At 33.9% G+C, this 18116-nt stretch overlaps 1 pseudogene; it reads right to left on the reverse strand.

The window, feature by feature from the left end:
* Positions 1-10004: 10004 nt before the first annotated feature.
* On the reverse strand, positions 10005-10700 carry LOC105492602 (ATP synthase subunit O, mitochondrial pseudogene; annotated as a pseudogene).
* Positions 10701-18116: the final 7416 nt, after the last annotated feature.

An 18116-nucleotide genomic window follows, 5' to 3' on the forward strand; every position in this document is an offset into this window, starting at 1 on the left:
TACATTGTATTAGTTATTATAAGTAATCTACAGATGATTTAAAATACACAGGAGGATGTGCATTGATTATATGCAAATACTACATTATTTTATATAAGAAACTTGAGCATCTTAAATTTTGGTTTCTGAAGGGGCATTTAGAACCAATCCATTATGGATACAAAGAAACTACCCTATAGCAAGAAACTTATTAGGTATCAGAAAGGTATGGAAGGCAAATTGAAGTAACATTTCTGTATTCCTCTGAGACACTGAGCATATTCGTAAGTGAGACTAAGTGTGTTTTCTTTTCTCTGTTTTCTTCTTTGTCTTCCCTCTCTCTCTTCTCCCTTTGTCTCTTCTCTTGTTGTTGATATTTAAAAAATGTCCTTTTTTTGTATGTTGCCAGACATTTTCATTTTAAGGGCACATAGCATAGATATCAGAAATACTAGTTCTGCAGTGAGGGTGCAGATATTTACTTCTAATTCTCCTCATATAAATATTCTGAGCAAGACATGCATCCTTCTTAAATTTCAGACTTCCTATCTCTAACATGGGCATGAAAATGCTGTTTATATTAAAAATGACTTTATGATAATTAAAGTAATTTAAATAGAAGAATGTATATCAAGCACTCTATAGATATTAAGTAATGTATTATTTTATAATTAGCATAGTTAATAAAGTTATAGTAAATTATTATTTTAACATAAGTATTTATTAAATAAATCATGACCTTTTTTTATGTCTTTTTTGTTCCTGAATAGTTAGGTAACATGGAGAAAAAAAAAGAAGAAGTTGTCTGTGAAACACTGACTCCTAATACAGTGCTTAATCTTTGATGATATTTTCTGTGTGTTTTATGGCTGTCAGTTTGGCTACTTGAGTGAATTAAGAACAATGTATTTAAAAATTTAACTAAGTTTTCAAATTTATCATGAAATTTTATTGAATATACTTCTGATTACTTAACCTCATTTATTTTCTTTGACTCAATGTTATTGTATATTTGTAGCGTTTCTTTAGATAAATTTGTTAGCTACGTCTGTTTTACAAATCCTTTATAAGCATTATAATTTTTATTAAATTTGATGTTTATAATTTTCTGTTTTCTTAACTTTGCTTTTATTTTAATTATTTTTTTTTTGAGATGGGATATAACTCTGTCACCAAGGCTGGAGTGCAGTGGTGCAATCACAGCTCACTGTAACCTCAACCTCCCTGGGCTCAGATTATCCTCCCACCTGGGCCTGCTGAGCAGCTGGAACTACAGGCATGCACCACCATGCCTAGATAATGTTTATGTATTTTTTGTAGAGTTGGGGTTTTGACATATTGCCCAGTCTGGTCTTGAACTCCTGAGCTCAAGTGATCTGCCGTCTTGGCCTCCCAATGTGCTGGGATTACAGGTGTGAGTCACTGTGCACGTCCTATTTTTATTTTTTAATTTTATATATTTTCTTTGATTTTATGTGTGTGTCTTTTATTAAACGAAGTAATCTAAATATATCTTTTTTTAACTTAAAAAATAAAACTTTAAGACTCCACTTTTCTATTGAGTACAGTGATTTATATTGATTCTCATTGATTGATTTTTTCAATATATGATTCTTGAACAACCTGGATGGATATTTTTCAGAAGTGAGATGCCTGGGATTCAGTCAAAAATGTCTATGTCAAAATATTAGAAAGCAAACAACACACAGTTGCATTAAAATATATAATTGTTAACTATAATAGTTTCTATATTTTTAGTTTAATGATTTCCATTACTTTCTCGATCACATTGCAGTTTAGTTACTTTAAAGCTAATATTAATTTTAACAAATATTTTAGGCATTTCAAAAATGGTTAAACTTTTATTTTTTGTGTTTGTTGTAATTTATCTTTTCATTGTTGATTTTGTTTGTTTGTTTCTCACTTTTGGTAAGAGAAAAAGCACCTTTACTATTTAGAATTTATTTACATTCTCCTTATGTTCAAACATAAAATTATTTTACAAAATGTCTTATAAACAAAAATTGTAGCCTCTGTTAATTATACCATTAACATTGTTTTCATACTAATCCATATTTTTTATTCTTCATTGCTCAAATTCCAGAGAAGTAAATTAAAATCCCTCACTATAATTGTGCTTTCTCTAAGTTTCCTTGTATTTCTAAGAATTTTGCCTTATGCATTGCACTGCTTGTGTATTATATAAATGTATTTCATCCTTGATTATTTGTTGCTTTCATATTTACTACTTTTTATTTTGCCAATCTGATATATTTGGCCGAAATTTCTATTTTAATTTATGTGTCTTTGCTTGAAATATTGACACATTCTTGTTCATCCTGTTACTTAAATGTAATTGAAATTCTTTTGGCCCCTTTGGCTTTTAAAAGGGGTACTAACCCATTCGCAATTATTGTGATAAATGATATATTTGGTCTTATTCTTAACATTTCTTATACTTTTATTTTTTGGTACTTGTAGTTCATGATTTCTAAACGTGTTGAGCTTGATCAATTTTTCCTTGAATTAAACCAAGAGAATTTGTATTTGTACAGCTTGCCAATTTAAGTATTCATTAAATATTGAAATTTAAAACATTTCTGTTTTTATGTTCAAGTTCTTCAAGGTGAAGACACCCTCCGCCTAGTAGATCTTCCAAAATGGAGCCTGAATCCTGATTTGAACATATCAAGACATTGTACCTTGCTCATAGAGTAAATAAATGTGGACAGCAGATGGCTATATAGCTCTTCATAAGATATATGTTCTGAAATAATGCTAACACATGGCCTTGTAGAATTTTATACTCTGGTTGTATTTTGCTTAAATAAATGCTTTGAAAATTTTATAACCTGTTAATATTTAAGTACAGTCAAATCACCACAAAGATTTCTTTTCCTTTTATTAAGTTTATCTGCAGGTGTTTTTATTTAATCAAAAAACTATATGCTAATGTTTTCCATTAACAGAATGACTGCTGTTGGAATTCAAGTAGCTCACAATTCTGTGTAACTGCCATATAAATTCACGATATATCATAATCAAGTTTGTACTAGAAATGGGTACTTATAGAAACACTAATGAGGAAGGCCTCAGAGAGATGACATTGATATGGGCTATGAAAATGAGACATTGAGGAATAATATTTTAGGTAGAGAGATTAGTGTAGAAAAAGTCATAGATGTATGAGTGTTTGTTGAACACTAACTGCGATGTGGTTACAGTACCACCCAAAACATAGGATGTGAGATGAACCCAGACTGGGCCAGTTCTGAATGGCATGCCAAGTTGTTGGCTTTTAGAATATAAACAAGAATGAATTAACAGTAAGTCATTGTAAATGGTGACACATGATATAACTAGATGGATTTTGAGAAAGGGAACATTAATAATGTTGCAGAAGATAAATAGAATGAGGAGGAGAGGGAAGATAATGAGAGACAGTTGGTAGGAAAAGGTTTCAGATATGAGAGGCATTTTTTAAAGTTGGAATTTTTGTGATTTGTTTGCTGTTTGGATATTAGAGATGAAGGGAAGGCAGGAATTCAAATAAATATTACCTACTTAAAGAGTATTACTTAATACTTATAACAACTTTAAAAAATAGATGTCATTATCCTCATTTTAAAAATGAGTAGTTCTTAATTTTTGTGGGTACATAGTAGGTATGTGTATTTATGAGTTACGTGAGATATTTTGTTACAGACATGCAATGCTTAAGAATTATATCATGGAAAATTGGGTAATCATCCCCTGAAATGAGAGAAAATCCTGAATCTAAAAGAGTTTAGCTAATTTGCTCTGATACTTGTTCCTTACAGATACTGAAGTTCCAGGAAAACCCCAGTTTATTTGATTGCTGAACTGACACCAAAACCTTACCTCCACAGAGGTAGCTCGGGGTACTGAGTGTATGGTAATTCCTCAACCGATCTGGGGAATAAAGGAGAGAAACACGTTTGATGGTGTCGGGGGAAGGAAGATATATATTCTTGCAGATAATTTTCAACCTCGAATTCTCACTCAACATAATTATTATGAACTGTTTTTGTGCTATTTTTGAAAGGAAGTAAAAAGCTCAATTGACCTACCTCATTATAGAGTTGGTGCAGTAGAAAGTAGGAGGGTATAAACATTTGAAGCCAATTTAAATTTTCTGCAGTAAAACTGTTCCTAATATATAAGTTAGCCTTTTCATAGCTATGTAGTTTATGGCAGTCTTTCTACTCATCCTCTGACAAGACTTTGTTTACCAAAAATGGGGAATTTTTACATCTTAAATCACAACCACTTTGATCGGATATGCAATATTTTTTTAAAAATTGGAAAAATATTAAACTTAAAATACAAAGTTTTAAAAATGTATCATATCAAAATTTAGCTCTAATAACATACCAGAAGTTATAATTATGCACACATTGCTTTGAGATATATTGCTATGAAGTAAAATTATTTTAGTATTTAGCTTGAAGCTGATAATTCATTTTTAAGGATCTATAATTTATGACATAAAAGAGTTTAATATTTATAATAATGATAAGTAATAATGAGGCTTATCTCCCTTCTAAATTTTCTTAGTCAGGTTTGAAAACATTTTATTTAAAAGACATTTTGCTATAAAAGAAAGTGCACTTTTGGAGTGTTTGCCAGTGTAATTAATGTCATCACACTTAAATGCATCAACAAGCTCAAATTGGCAGAGCTTGTACTATGAAAAATGGAACATTTTTTATTATCAGCTACTTTCTTTGGTGAAAAAAAACAAGAGTTATGAGTTATATTTTTTCACATAAACGTATTTATCAAAAGGCATGGCATAATTTGATATGGATCTTTTGCCTCTAATGTAAGGAAATGAGAAGGTAAAACAATGACATCAAAGACATGGGATGGACATTTTATTTGATTAATGTGTCAGCCGGGGGAATTCCATAAAAACTGTAATGGTATCTGGTTAAAAAAGGTGATCTTATTTTTTAAACTCTTTATGTTATATTTTTTTAAAAAAGGAAAACTGTATTTTCACAATATTTCAGCACATTTTAAATCATCTACAACTCTACAACCTAGCACAATTAAAGTTCTTATATTTTCTCTATTTTGTTCATATGCCTATAAAATTTTATATCATTATAATCAAAACATATGTACCATTTGGCAATTTAACATTTTCTATTACATTATATAAATTTACACAATTCTACACATTCTTCATATATTTTAAATTGTATTTTAATACACAAGTAAGCATAGTGACATTTTTCAAAGAGAGAAAAAAGAGCTAAGTTATCAGCAAAGTTATGGAATTTTCTGTTGTTTAGAATTAGTTTTACTCAATGAAACATCTTAAACTGAATTGTTGTGGTAGCTTTATGGTCGTAACTAATTTTATTGGTTTGCCAGACAGCAATGACTAACATTGGAACTTCACCCTGGTGAGAATGATTTTGAACTTCATATCACTTTCACTTCTTATTCCCATGAAACCTTAGAAATCTTAGCCTAAAGTCAGTTTTCTTCCCCCTCAATCATTTTCAACATGCGTCCTTTCCAAACATAAGTAATGTAAGGTAGCCTTCAGCACACGTTTTTGTGCTTGTCTAAGATAATGTATAACCATTATTCTCAGAAACTTAATGATGAATACTAGAGAAATTTAGTCCATAAATATATGTGAAATCATAAAAATTGTATGTCTGTAGACACATATGCAAGCACACATCCCTTGCTACCCCCTTCCACCATCACACATCTTTCATCTTCCTTTTTCTTTTTGTGACTGACTCTCACTTGTTCTATTCTGTCATCTTAAAATGGCTAAATGGATTGTAAAAGTCCAGGATGTTATGTTCATTGATCTTCTCAGAACACCTGAGTATCCTAATATAGAGTTTGGGAAGCAGTAACAGTGGCCCAGATGAAATATGCAGATGTAAATTTCTCATTAAATCTCCTCATTTAAATTCATTGTTTAATATCATTTTATATTCATTAAGATTTACATAATAAATTAGACCCAGGTGACCAACTTAATATCATTTCTAATGCTATAACAATGAACCCCCCAAATCCACAATGTCATGAAATGTCTTCCCAAATCTCTCAGTTCTCTAATGTCATTTCTGAAACAGATGCTCACACACAGGGAATAGTAATATTCATTATTCATTCTAGACAGGTTAACAGAGCATCTTCTAAATACTTAGCATTTTTCTAAGCAGCATGGGAAATGCAAAGAAGATGAAGTTCTTGACCTTAAGAGACACAGAATTTAGTTGAGGAAGCAAGACATATTGACAGGAACACTCTCATAACCAAACAGGGTATCAAAGTAAGGTGCCAGGTCTGAGAAAGAAAGCAAACATTTTAGAGATTCACAAAATAATTGAGTTCCATGCATACGAATGAGAGAAGGGTCTAAGATCTAGCTTAACCCTTTAGTATTTAACACTCTATAATGTGCAATATAGAGATGCCTTGTATCTCTTAGTTATTTGGTAATTTTGTAAGTACTTCTGACTCATGTGTGGTTGGCTAAGTGTGAGGATCTACCATAATCTTCAAAAGTCTACTGTTCTATCAGCTTTTTTATTTGCTTCCACTGCAGGCTCTCAAATTGACTTTTAGAATAGTGGAAAGATCATCTGACTCTGAGTTTCAGGTGGTGATCTTATTATCATAGTATCTTGCAGTTTGTGTCTCATGTCTCCTGCTCCAGCGACTTGCCTGCATGCTGGCTTTCTTGCTTTGCCCTAGCTTTCCATCTTCATAAGTTTCTGGACTTTTCTTTGACGGGTTTTTGACCTACATCTTTGATTTGTTCTCGAGTGACCAAGGTGTCGCTCTGCTCACTCTCTTCTCTCTGTTTGGTTTGCTGTATGGCTTTTCCTCAGAACTCTAATCTATTGTGTTCACTGATTCAACTCACTCCCAGGTTTCTATGTTTTCTCCTGATGTGTCATGTATCTTTTTCAATGTATCTATACAGCAAACTCTAAATACTGTGGTTTCTATTGAATCTCAGCTCCATCCCCTCAACTCATGAATTCCAGTGGGCTCTGCCTGGGTTCTTCTTTCTCTCCTGCAGCCTAGAGACTCTCCATGCAGAAAGCTAGAGCAACAATAAGCTGATTCCTATATGGGAAGGGGTGGTGGTACTTTCATTTAGTAGCTTGAAGCCAGAAATGTTGCTAAAAATTTCATAATATACAGAACAGTCCCCCACCTTCAAATGCCAATAGTGCTGAAACTGAAAAATTTTACCCTAGGCATAAACAACATCCAGTGTTTTGGAGCAAAATTATGCTCACTTTTTCTCTTTCTGTATATTTTAGTCCTAAGAGATGACTGTGTGTTTGATTTCTATTCAATTTCTGCATATTAACAATTTCGGCATGTTCAAAGAGAGAAGCAAGAGTACTGTTTTTGCCGCTAATGAGTAAAGGCCACCATGAGATCTGAAAGGGAAAATACAGCAAGTGAAGGAAAATCAGTAAGATACAAAGATACAGAAAGACTACTAAACTTTCTGTTATCCCCAAATAATAAACTCAATTGAAATTTGTTAGATTGAGACTTACCTTAATTATTACATTTTAACACTCTATAATTATTTTATAAAAACTACCACGTGTTATTATTCTAATTATGTAAGGAACAGAGAAGTTAACTGATGTCTGAGGTGGTGTGGGTGATAAGTAGAAGAGTTATTGTTTTAACTTGGTTCTTTCTAACTCCTAAGCCTTCATCCATCACTTCTTATGCTGCATGAAACAACAGAGATAGGCTAATGTGAAACTTCAAGCTGTTGAGTAAAAAGGTTTAGTTTTACTGTCTCACAACTAAGATTTTTGTTGGTGATAGGGGAAACTCCGTTCTGATATTGGGAGAAATAGGACCATATAAACTGGCCACCTGGAAAATCTATAGAATGTTTATCTCAAGGTATTATGGTTTTTTTAGTAGAACATCTAAGAGGAAATAAGCCCCATGAAGACAGCCTTTTAAAAGGAGGAGAAATTACTTGACTTTTTGAGAGTCAGAAGAATTGTGTGGCCCAGGGATTCCTATATATAACATAGCATCCCTATGTATAACATCCCTACATATAACATTCCTATATATAACCTTATATATAACATAATATCCCTATATGTAACATTATCGGGGGAAACTTTGTTCTTCAGTTTAAAGCTTTCTAATGCAGAACAGATGATACTCTTGGGAGCAGCTGAGCTCTTGGTACTCTGAATGTCATGACTATTTTAAAAATAAGATCACCAAGCTGAAATTAACACAATAGAAATCATACATCGGCAGGGAGCGTAATATCAGTCTGAATTTTTTTCTTGTAATATAGCATTGGTTTGGAGCAACAGAGTTTTGATATAGTCTATAAGCATCTTGGCTTCTCATTGATTCTTCGTAGTTCTCAGGTCCCCTACATATATCGTCAGACTGACTCCTTCTTGACATCATCTGTACCAAACAAAGCACCTGGGTTGTTCTCAAAAGCTTTACAACCAATCCCCAACTGGTGTTGGCTTTACTCATTCATTTAAGTGAAGTCTAATCTTATATGAGACCTTGTAATTAACAAATTAGTGGGGACTTCTTTTCTTCTTCCTCAAATATACTCTACAAACCCTGCTTACTTTATGAATTAATGTGAAGAGCCTTGTAAGGCTGCCATTATGGGTATTTCTGTCTGTAATTTCAGTACCCTCTTTATGACTCTGTCTTCTGCTGGCTGTGTGCTCCCTGAGGTACTGGAACAAAGAAGATTGTTTTATTCTGCTTTTTTTGATGGAAGATACTTCTATATTAGAGTTAAAACCCTCTCAGATATAGCAAACTCTTGTTTGGCAATTTCTCATGAGCTGTACCATAAGCAATGATGGCTGAGCCAAATATGAACCTGTGTCACTTTGGTTAAAAGGTTTAACACTTTAAGGAACACCAAAGCTGAACAACAACAACAAAAAAGCAGATGAAAACAAGGACAACTAAGTGTCCTGCCAAAATGATATAGTTTATACCACTGTTGTAATTCATATAAACATTGGCTAAAATCCAGGATTTTTTCCTCTGGAAAAGTGAAGGATACTCCTTTCTCATAAAATTCTGTCATGTTTATAGAAAGGTGAAATCCCATTCATGTGACAAACCGCAAAGGTACAGAGTAAGTAGACATTTAAACATGAAATTTTATGTGAAGATTCAGTAGTTTCATCTATTTGCCTGGCAGAGAGGGTAGGTGGTAGAAAGGAAGTAGATTATACATACATCAGCATTTTTAATGCATTTTGATCACCAGCCTTAAAATGTAACTCATACATAAGATCATTATGTGTTTTATTATGTTTTTTTTCCTTTTCTTCTCTGATTATTCTATTCTATTCTATTCCTTCTATTACAGTCCATTTTGATTTATTCTACTCTATTTCCTCTTTTTAAAAGATGATAAAAGAATTAAACAACAAATTGGTGTTTTGACTCAAAAATGTATTACAGCCAAATGATATAGATTGATTTGTAGACTTCCAGTTATTTTTAAGCAACAGTTAAAAGTCAATATTCTTTTTTGTTGCTAGTATCCATTTTTAAACAGCATTAGTGAGATATAACTCACATATCACAAACTCACCTATTTAAAGTATATAGTTCAATGGTTTTCAGTATATCCTCTGAGTTGAGCAATCATCACAAAAATCTAATTTTATAACATTTTTATTACCCCATAAAGAAATCTTGTACCCATTAACAGTCATTCTTCACCCAGTCCCCTCCTTCCTTCCTGGCTGGCTTGAATAACCAGTAATTGAGTTTTTTCTGTATCTTTTTTTTCTAAGCATTACATATAAATGAAATTACACAATGTATAGTCTTTTGTGACTGGTTTAACCTAGCATAACATTTTTAAGGCTTAACAATGTCATAGCATGTATAAGCATTTTTGTCTTTTTTCTGATGTTCTTTTTTTTTTTTTTTTTTTTTTTTTTTTTTTTTTGATCTGTTCTGGAAGCTTTTTATCGTTGCTCCAAGTTTAAGAATTTTCACTGATGACAGAAAATCAACACTTAGACAACCTCCCGCATAGCCCTGCCCAGCTTCTGAATCTTGGTCTTGACAGACGTGCCAACATATTTCTCTCCAATGCTCACAGTCATTCCACCCGTGATTGACAGATCAGTCTTAGCCTCCAATTTCAATACTTGGCCTTGACTTACGAAGCTCTTGAGGACAGTTTTTAATTCAGAGAGTATGGCTTCTTCTAAAGGAGATGCAGTGGTCACTGTGCAAGGTACCTCTCCGCGATGGACACTCATCATGGTAAAAAAGGCAGAAACGACTCCTTGGGTATTGCTTAAGCGACCATTTTCAGCAAGCACATTGATCCAGTTGGTGGTGACGGGAGAGAACCTCTCTTTTGCTGTGATGTCCTTTAGGCTTTTCACTCTAACTGAACGCTTCACATAGGGATTCAAAACAGAAGCAGCCACTTTGGGTTCCTTCAGGATTTGTGCTACTCTCAACAACTCCTTTTCTACTTGCTCCAACTTACTCTGTTTTGATGCAGCAGAATAAAGAGCTGTGGCATAGCGACCTTCAATACTGTATACCTGAACAGGAGGCCTCACAAGCTTGGCAAATGGTCTGACCACAGAGGTACTGAAGCATCGCACCTGCCGGGACAGCCCGGACACTGCTGGGGCGGCCATCTTCTCGCTGTTCTGATGTTCTTTTATAACAAAATTTTATAGATGCACAGTATTTTACATATTTATGGGTTACATGTGATATCTGGTTACATGGATAGAGTATGTAATGATCAAGTCAGGATATTTGAGGTGTCCATCATTTTGAGTGTTTATCATTTCTATGTTTGGAACAATTTAAGTTATCTCCTCTATCTATTTTGAAATATACAATACATTGCAACTAACTATTTGAAATATACAATACATTGTAACTAACTATACTTAAACTTTTTATCTAGCTGTATGTTGGTACCTGTTAACACATCTCTTTTTATCCCTCTTCCCATTCACCCCACCTTCTCAGGCTCTAGTATCTATTATTCTACTCTACCTATATGAGACTTACTTTTTTTAGCTCCCACATATGAGTGAGAATATGAGATTTGTCTTTCTGTACATGGGATATTTCAATTAACATAGTGATTCCAGTTTCACTATGTTGCTGCAAATAACATGATTTCATTCTTTTTACGACTGAATAGTATTCCTTTGTATACACACACCATATTTTCTTTATTCATTCATCTGTTGATGGATACTGTTAGGTTGATGCCATATGTTTGCTAGTTTAGATAGTGCTGCAATAAGCATGAGGAGGCAAGTATCCCTTTGATAAAATGATTTTCTTTGGTTAGACAGCCAGTAGTAGGATTGCTGGATGGTATTGCACTTCTATTTTCAATGCTTTGAAAAATTTCCATACTGTTTTTACATTCCCACCAACAGTACATAGGAGTTTCCTCTTTACCCACATCCTTGCCAGCATGTTATTATTATGTTTTATCTTTTTAATAAGAGCTATTTTAACTGGAGTAATATGATATCTCATTGCAGTTTTTATTTTTGCTTTTCTGATGATTAGTGATATTGAGCAATTTTTCATAAACCTGTTCTGTATTTGCATGTTTACTTTTGAGAATTATCTATTCATGTCCTTTGCCCATTCTTAATGAGATTAGTTGTTTCATTTTCTATTGCTGAGTTGTTTGGGTTTCTTATCTAGATATTAGTCCATGGTTGGATGAATAATTTGCAAATATTTTCTCCCATTCTACAGCTTGTTTCTTTACTGTTTTTTCTTTGCTGTGCAGAAGCTTTTTAGTTTAATATGGTCCCATTTGTCTATTTTTGTTTTAGTTGTCTGTGCTTCTGCGGTGTTAACCATAAAATATTTACCTCGATCAATCTCCTGAAATGTTTTCCCTATTTTCTCTAGTAGTTTTATATTTTGAGGTCTTACATTTATGTTATTAATCCATTGTGAGTTAATTTTTGTATATAGTGAGAGATAGAGGTCCAGTTTCGTTTTTCTGTATATAGATATCTAATTTTCCCAGCACCATTTATCGAAGAGGGCATCCTTTGCTATTGTATGTTCTTGATGTTTTTGTCAAAGATGAGTTTGCTATTATATATATGTATTTGTTTGTATGTTCTCAATTCTGCTCCATTGGTCTATATCTCTATTTTTATACCATATCATGTGGTTTTGGTTATGATAAGCTTGTTATATATTTTAAAGTCAAGTAGTGTAATGTTTTCAGCTTTGTTCTTTTCGCTCAGGATTGCTCTGTATATCCTGGCTTTTTTTTTTCTTTTATATAAATTGTAAGCTAAGGTTTTCTACTTCTGTGAAAAATAAAATTGTTATTTTGATAGAGATTACATTGAATCTATAGATTGCTTTGGGCAGTGTGAATTACAGATAATCCTCTACTCTTCATATTTTTTGAATAGTTTCAGGAGGATTGATATTAGCTCTTCTCTATATGCTCCATAGAATTCAGTAGTGAATCCATCCAGTCCTGAAATTTTCTTTATTGTGAAACTTTTTTATTATTGATTCAATTCCACTATTCGTTATTTGACTGTTCAGATTTTCTATTTCTTCCTGATTCAATCTTGGTACCTTGTACATGTGCAGAAATGTATCTACTTTTTCTAGGTTGTCCCGTTTGTTAGCAATCATTTGTATTTCAGTGACGTCAATTGTATTGTCTCCGTTTTCATTTCTGATTTTGTTTATTTGCATCGTCTCTCTTTTTTCTTGGTTTGTCAGTGAGTGGTTTATCACTTTGTTTACAAAAAAAAAACTTCTTCATTTTGGTAATCATTTGTATTTTTACATCTACTTCATTTAGGTCTGTTCTTATGTATATTATTTCTTTCATTCTGCTAATTTTGGGTTTGGTTTGTTCTTTCTTTTCTAATTCCTTGAGCTGCATCATTAGATTGTTTATTTCAATCTGTACTTTTTTATATCGGAATTGATTGCTATAAACTTCTCTCTTAGCTCTGCATTTGCTGTATCCCAAAGGTTTGGGTATTTTTTTTTTTTCATTTTCATTTGTTTCAAGAAATTTTTTAATTTGCATTTTTATTTTTTAATAGATTCAATGGTCATTCAGGAGCATGTTGTTTAATTTCTATGTATTTATTTGGTTTCCAAAGTTTCTCTTGGTATTGGTTTCTAGTTTTATTCTAGTGTGGTCTGAGAAGATACTTGATATTATTTTAGTTTTTTGAATTTTTTTTGAAACTAGTTTTGTGGCCTAACATGTGGTCTATTCTGGAGAATGTTCCACATACTGATGAGAAGAACATGTATTCTGCAGTTATTGGTTAAAATGTTTTTTGATTGTTAGGTCTAAAGTTCACTTTAAATCTAATGTTTCTTTGTTGACATTTTGTCTTGATTATCAGTCTAATGCTAAGAGTTGGGTATTGAAGTTTCCCACTATTTGAGTCTGTCTCTTTAGATTTAATAATATTTGCTTTATGAATCTGAGTGCTCCAGTGTTGAATCCATATATATTTAGAATTTAGTCTGAGCTACTTCAGAATCAATACTTGGACTTGTTTTTACAAGATTTCATGAAGTTCTTTCTGATTGGGATCCGTTTCTGAAAAGTTATTTTGTTCCTTTAGAGGTGTCATATTTCCTTGTTTTTTTCGTGTTTCCTGTGCTCTCATTTTGATGTCTACATATCTGATATAACAGGCTCTTTTTCCAGTTTTTTGAATTTGCTTTCATAGGAGATGACTTTTCTGAGTATGTATCTGTAGTGTCGATTGGGTAGGGCACTTGGGCTTTACTTCTTGGTGTGTGGTAATGCAGTCTCTGTATGATTTCTTCACTGTAAACAGTGTCAGTGGTATGTGTGATTTTCTCAGTTGCTTAGAGTGTAGTTTTTCATGGGGGCTGTGGTGAAGTTTTTCTGGGGACAGGGATGCCAGGTAGGCCAGTCTTTGGGCCCCAGTGGTGGGGTTTAGTGTGTCTGCCCTTGGATTCCAGAGTAGTGTACACTGACACTGGTGTTAACAAATCAGGTCAATCCTGTGACCTCCATGTGCCTTATCTGGATTCCAGTAGTGGCAGTAGTAGGTCAGGTAGATGAGAGGCTTCTCTGTTCCCTGGCCAGTCATATGGCATGAGTGATCACATTGGCAATGGTGGGATGACCCTCAAGGTCTTGAGTGGTGTGTGTTGGTGGTGACAGTGGCTTCAATGAGTTGAGTAGGCCAGTGTCTAGGCCCACAGGTGACACATGAAGATAGGTGCCAATTGTGGCATTAATAACTGGGTGGGTAGGTCCCTAACCTCAGGCCTGGGAGGAGTGTTCTAGTGTCAATGGTGATGGACTGGGTTGGGCAATCCTCTGGCCTCCACACTGTATACTCGGGCATGGGATGTGAGACAAAGCTGGGCTAGGGAGTCTTGTTTTTAGGTCTCTTGGTGATACACGCAAGAGCCGATCATGGTAGATAGGGGTGGGTTGATTCCCAGGCCACCATTGGAATGCTTGGGTGGCGGGCATCAGAAGTCACGCTGTTGCTTTGCCATTGGAGAGGGAGGTGCCACTCTCAGAGATAGCAGTTTAGGCTGGCAGGTGTGGTATAGCATGAGTGCTACTTGTGCCTCAGCTCAGGCAGCTTTAGCAACTCAGTCCCTGCTGTGGTAGCTGATACTCACAGCTTTGGGTAGGGTAACCTGCAGTTGTTCACACCTCAGACCCAGTGGTGGTAGCTTACATCTCAATCATGCCTCAACCCTGTCTTCAGTAGTCCATAGTCACTCATGTCTCAGCTCTGGGGGCAGCAGTCTGCTCTATTCTTGTGCCTCACCTACAGCACCACTGGGCTACAGGACAGTGTATAGTTCTGTTGGGGATAGAGCTGTACAATAACTCCTTGCTGTAGCTGCTTAGGTCTCAAGGAGTGTGTGGGATTCAGTGTGAACTTCCTCCCTGTAGCAGTACCATCACGCGGTCTCCTGACAGCTTCCTATGTTAGTTTCATGGCCCATGACATTTGAGGGGTTCTCTCTTGACAGGATTTGGTGAGTCCATGGTGGAAACGTGGTCCTCTGGGATTTTCTCACTTACACACTTTACCCACACTGGTGAGTCTCTCCTGACTTCCAGCCAATCCTAGCTGAGCAGGCTGCCTTGCTTCCATCATCTTCCTTATTTTAGATATTTCCTATTACTTTTTTGTTGAATTCAGGGTTCTTTCTTGGATGTTCTACTCAAAGTGTGGTTATCTACTCACCATTTGGTTCTTCTTAGAAGAGGAGGTGAGTATGAAATGCCTATAGTTAGCTGTCTTGAAGCTCCTCCTTGTGCCTACTTCATTCTTTTGTATTGCCGAGTAATATTCTATTGTATAAATATACCATATTTTGTTTATGCATTCATTAATTGAAGGAAAATAGAGTTGTTTTAAATTTGGGGCTATTATGAGTAATGCTGCTATGAACATTTATTTGTATATTTTATTTTGTGTGTGTGTCTGTGCATTTGTGTGAACACCTGTTTTCTTGAGCATACATCTAGGTATGGAATCACTGGGTCATATGATAACTGTATATTAAACATTTTGAGGAATTGCCAGGCTGTTTTCCAAAGCAGCTCTACCTTTTACATTCTCATCAGCAATGTATAATGGTTTCAGTTTCTCCACATTCTTGCCAACATTTGTTATTATCTATATCTTTCATTGTAGCCATTTTAGTGAGTGCAGAGTTGTATCTCCTTATAGTATTGATTTAGATTTTCCTACTGACACGTTATTTTAAAAGTATTTTTACATATTTTCATGTGCTTATTTTCTATTTGTGTATCTTTGGAGAAATGGCTATGCAGATGCATAACCCATTTTTAAAATGGTTCATTTTTCTTGTATTATTGAGTTATGAGTGTTAGTTATACATTCTGGGCATAAGTTTCATATCAGATATATAATTTGCAAATATTTTATCTCATTCTGTGGTTTGTCTTTTTACTTTCTTAATGGAATTAATTTCAACACAAAAAGTTTATTTTTAATTAATTGACTGACAAGTAAAAATTGTATATATTTATGGTGTATAATATGATGTTTCAATATATGTATACATTGTGGAATGACTAAATCTAATTAGCATATGTGTTACCTCACATCTGTATCAGTTTTTTGGGAGTGAGACCACTTAAAATCTACTTTTTAAATAATTTTCACATATACAGTATGTTGTTGTCAACTATAGTCACCATAATGTATAATAGGTCCCTTGAAGGTATTTCTCCTGTCTACCTGAAATTTTGTTTCTTTTGAATAACATTTACCAATTATGCCACCCACCAGCCTTTGGTAATCACCATTTACTCTCTGTTTCTATAAGTCCAACTTTTTTTACATTCCACATATGTGAAATTTTGCAGTATTTGTCTTTCTGTGTCTGGTTTATTTCATTTAACATAGTATCCTCCAGATCCATCCATGTTGTCACAAATGACAAGATTTTCGTCTATGTTATGGCTGAATAATATTCCATTGTGTGTATATAACACAATTTCTTTAACCATTCATTCGTGGATGGACATTTAGGTTGCTTCCATATCTTGGCTATTATGAATAATGCTGCAATGAACACAGGACTGCAGATGTCTCCTCAACATACTGATTTCATGTACTTTGAATATACTCAGTAGTGGGATTACAATAAAATGGTAGTTCTATTTTTAATTTTGAGGAAAGTTTGTATTGTTTTCCATAATGGCTGTACTAATAAAAGGCTTTAGTTTTGATGAAGCTCAACTTATTTATTTTTGTTGTTGTTGTTGCTTGTCTTTTTGGTGTTATATCTAAGAAACTATTGCCTAAAACTCTGTAATGAAATTTTACTTTTAAACTTTCTTTTAAGAGTTTTGTATTTTTAGGTCTTACATTTAGAATATTATCAATTTTCATTTAATTTTGTAGTAAGTACTTTTTAAAATCAATTTCACTGATAGGTCTAAAAGAGTAGAGAATATGTTTATGACAACATGGCAGAAATAAATAGAAAAAAGTAGAGATGGCACAGACACACGGATATAATAAATCCATTTCGGTAAGCTATCTGGGTCAAACCAGTGAAAGATGACAACGCAAAAAATTTATAACTGAGTTCAGAAAATGAGTCTCAAGCTGATTAGAATAGTTGAATTTTCCTATTTAGGAAAAGTGAAGCTGCGGCGAATGATGAGTCCTGCCAGGTAATGAGGATTGACCTCCTTCATGAGACCCGTAAATCTTAAGTTGTTCAGGAGAATGTTCAGATTTGGCTGCAGTATGTTAAAAAGAAATAACTACTTAGCTATATGCAAATTTTTAGCAATGAACTATTGCTATTCTTAATCCTCACCAGCTTTTGTGATTGATCTCTTTCGTCATATTATACTGACTTTCAAATCAGAGATTTCCTGGTTTCAACTTTTAGAAGCGATTTTTATAGAGGCCTTCAAACTCAGGAAGTTGAATGTACTCACTTTCAAATGTATCAGTTCTGCAGTTTTGTTAAGTTGACAAGTGACAGAAAAATTTTAGCATTCTCCTTCTATTGAATTAATCTTAAAAGAAAATTACTCAGTGAACTCTTTCCTCCTCTCATATTCTAATATAAAAATAAATGCTGCATTAGCAAACTGTAACCAGTCATCAGTCGAAATGAAGTTGAGGTGGAATACTTACTGTCCATCAACCGTGATAATCCTTGGATCAGTGCAGAACCGGCACTGTCAGAAGGTTTCGAACTGTGACCTGATTAAAAAGAAAAGTCTAATGAATAGAATCTATGCGGCAGCTTCCCTTCATTATTCTCTCTCGACAAAACGTCACAGGCAGTATCTGGTGTCAGGAACAAATCATATTCTGACTTATGTCTACACTAAACACTTTTGCAGCCATAAAACATGCTGCAAACTGGCTCAGAGACATCCATTTTTAAACAGCTGACATTAATGATGTATAGAGAGAGAGCAAAAAGCTGTATTTTGCCCATCTCAGTATGCTATATTTTCAGGTGAAATCCTTTTGGAAGAAAAACTTGTGTATCAAACTTCCTTTTAAGAAGAA

The sequence above is a fragment of the Macaca nemestrina genome, chromosome 11 (assembly GCF_043159975.1).
Source record: "Macaca nemestrina isolate mMacNem1 chromosome 11, mMacNem.hap1, whole genome shotgun sequence".
Lineage (NCBI taxonomy): Eukaryota > Metazoa > Chordata > Mammalia > Primates > Cercopithecidae > Macaca > Macaca nemestrina.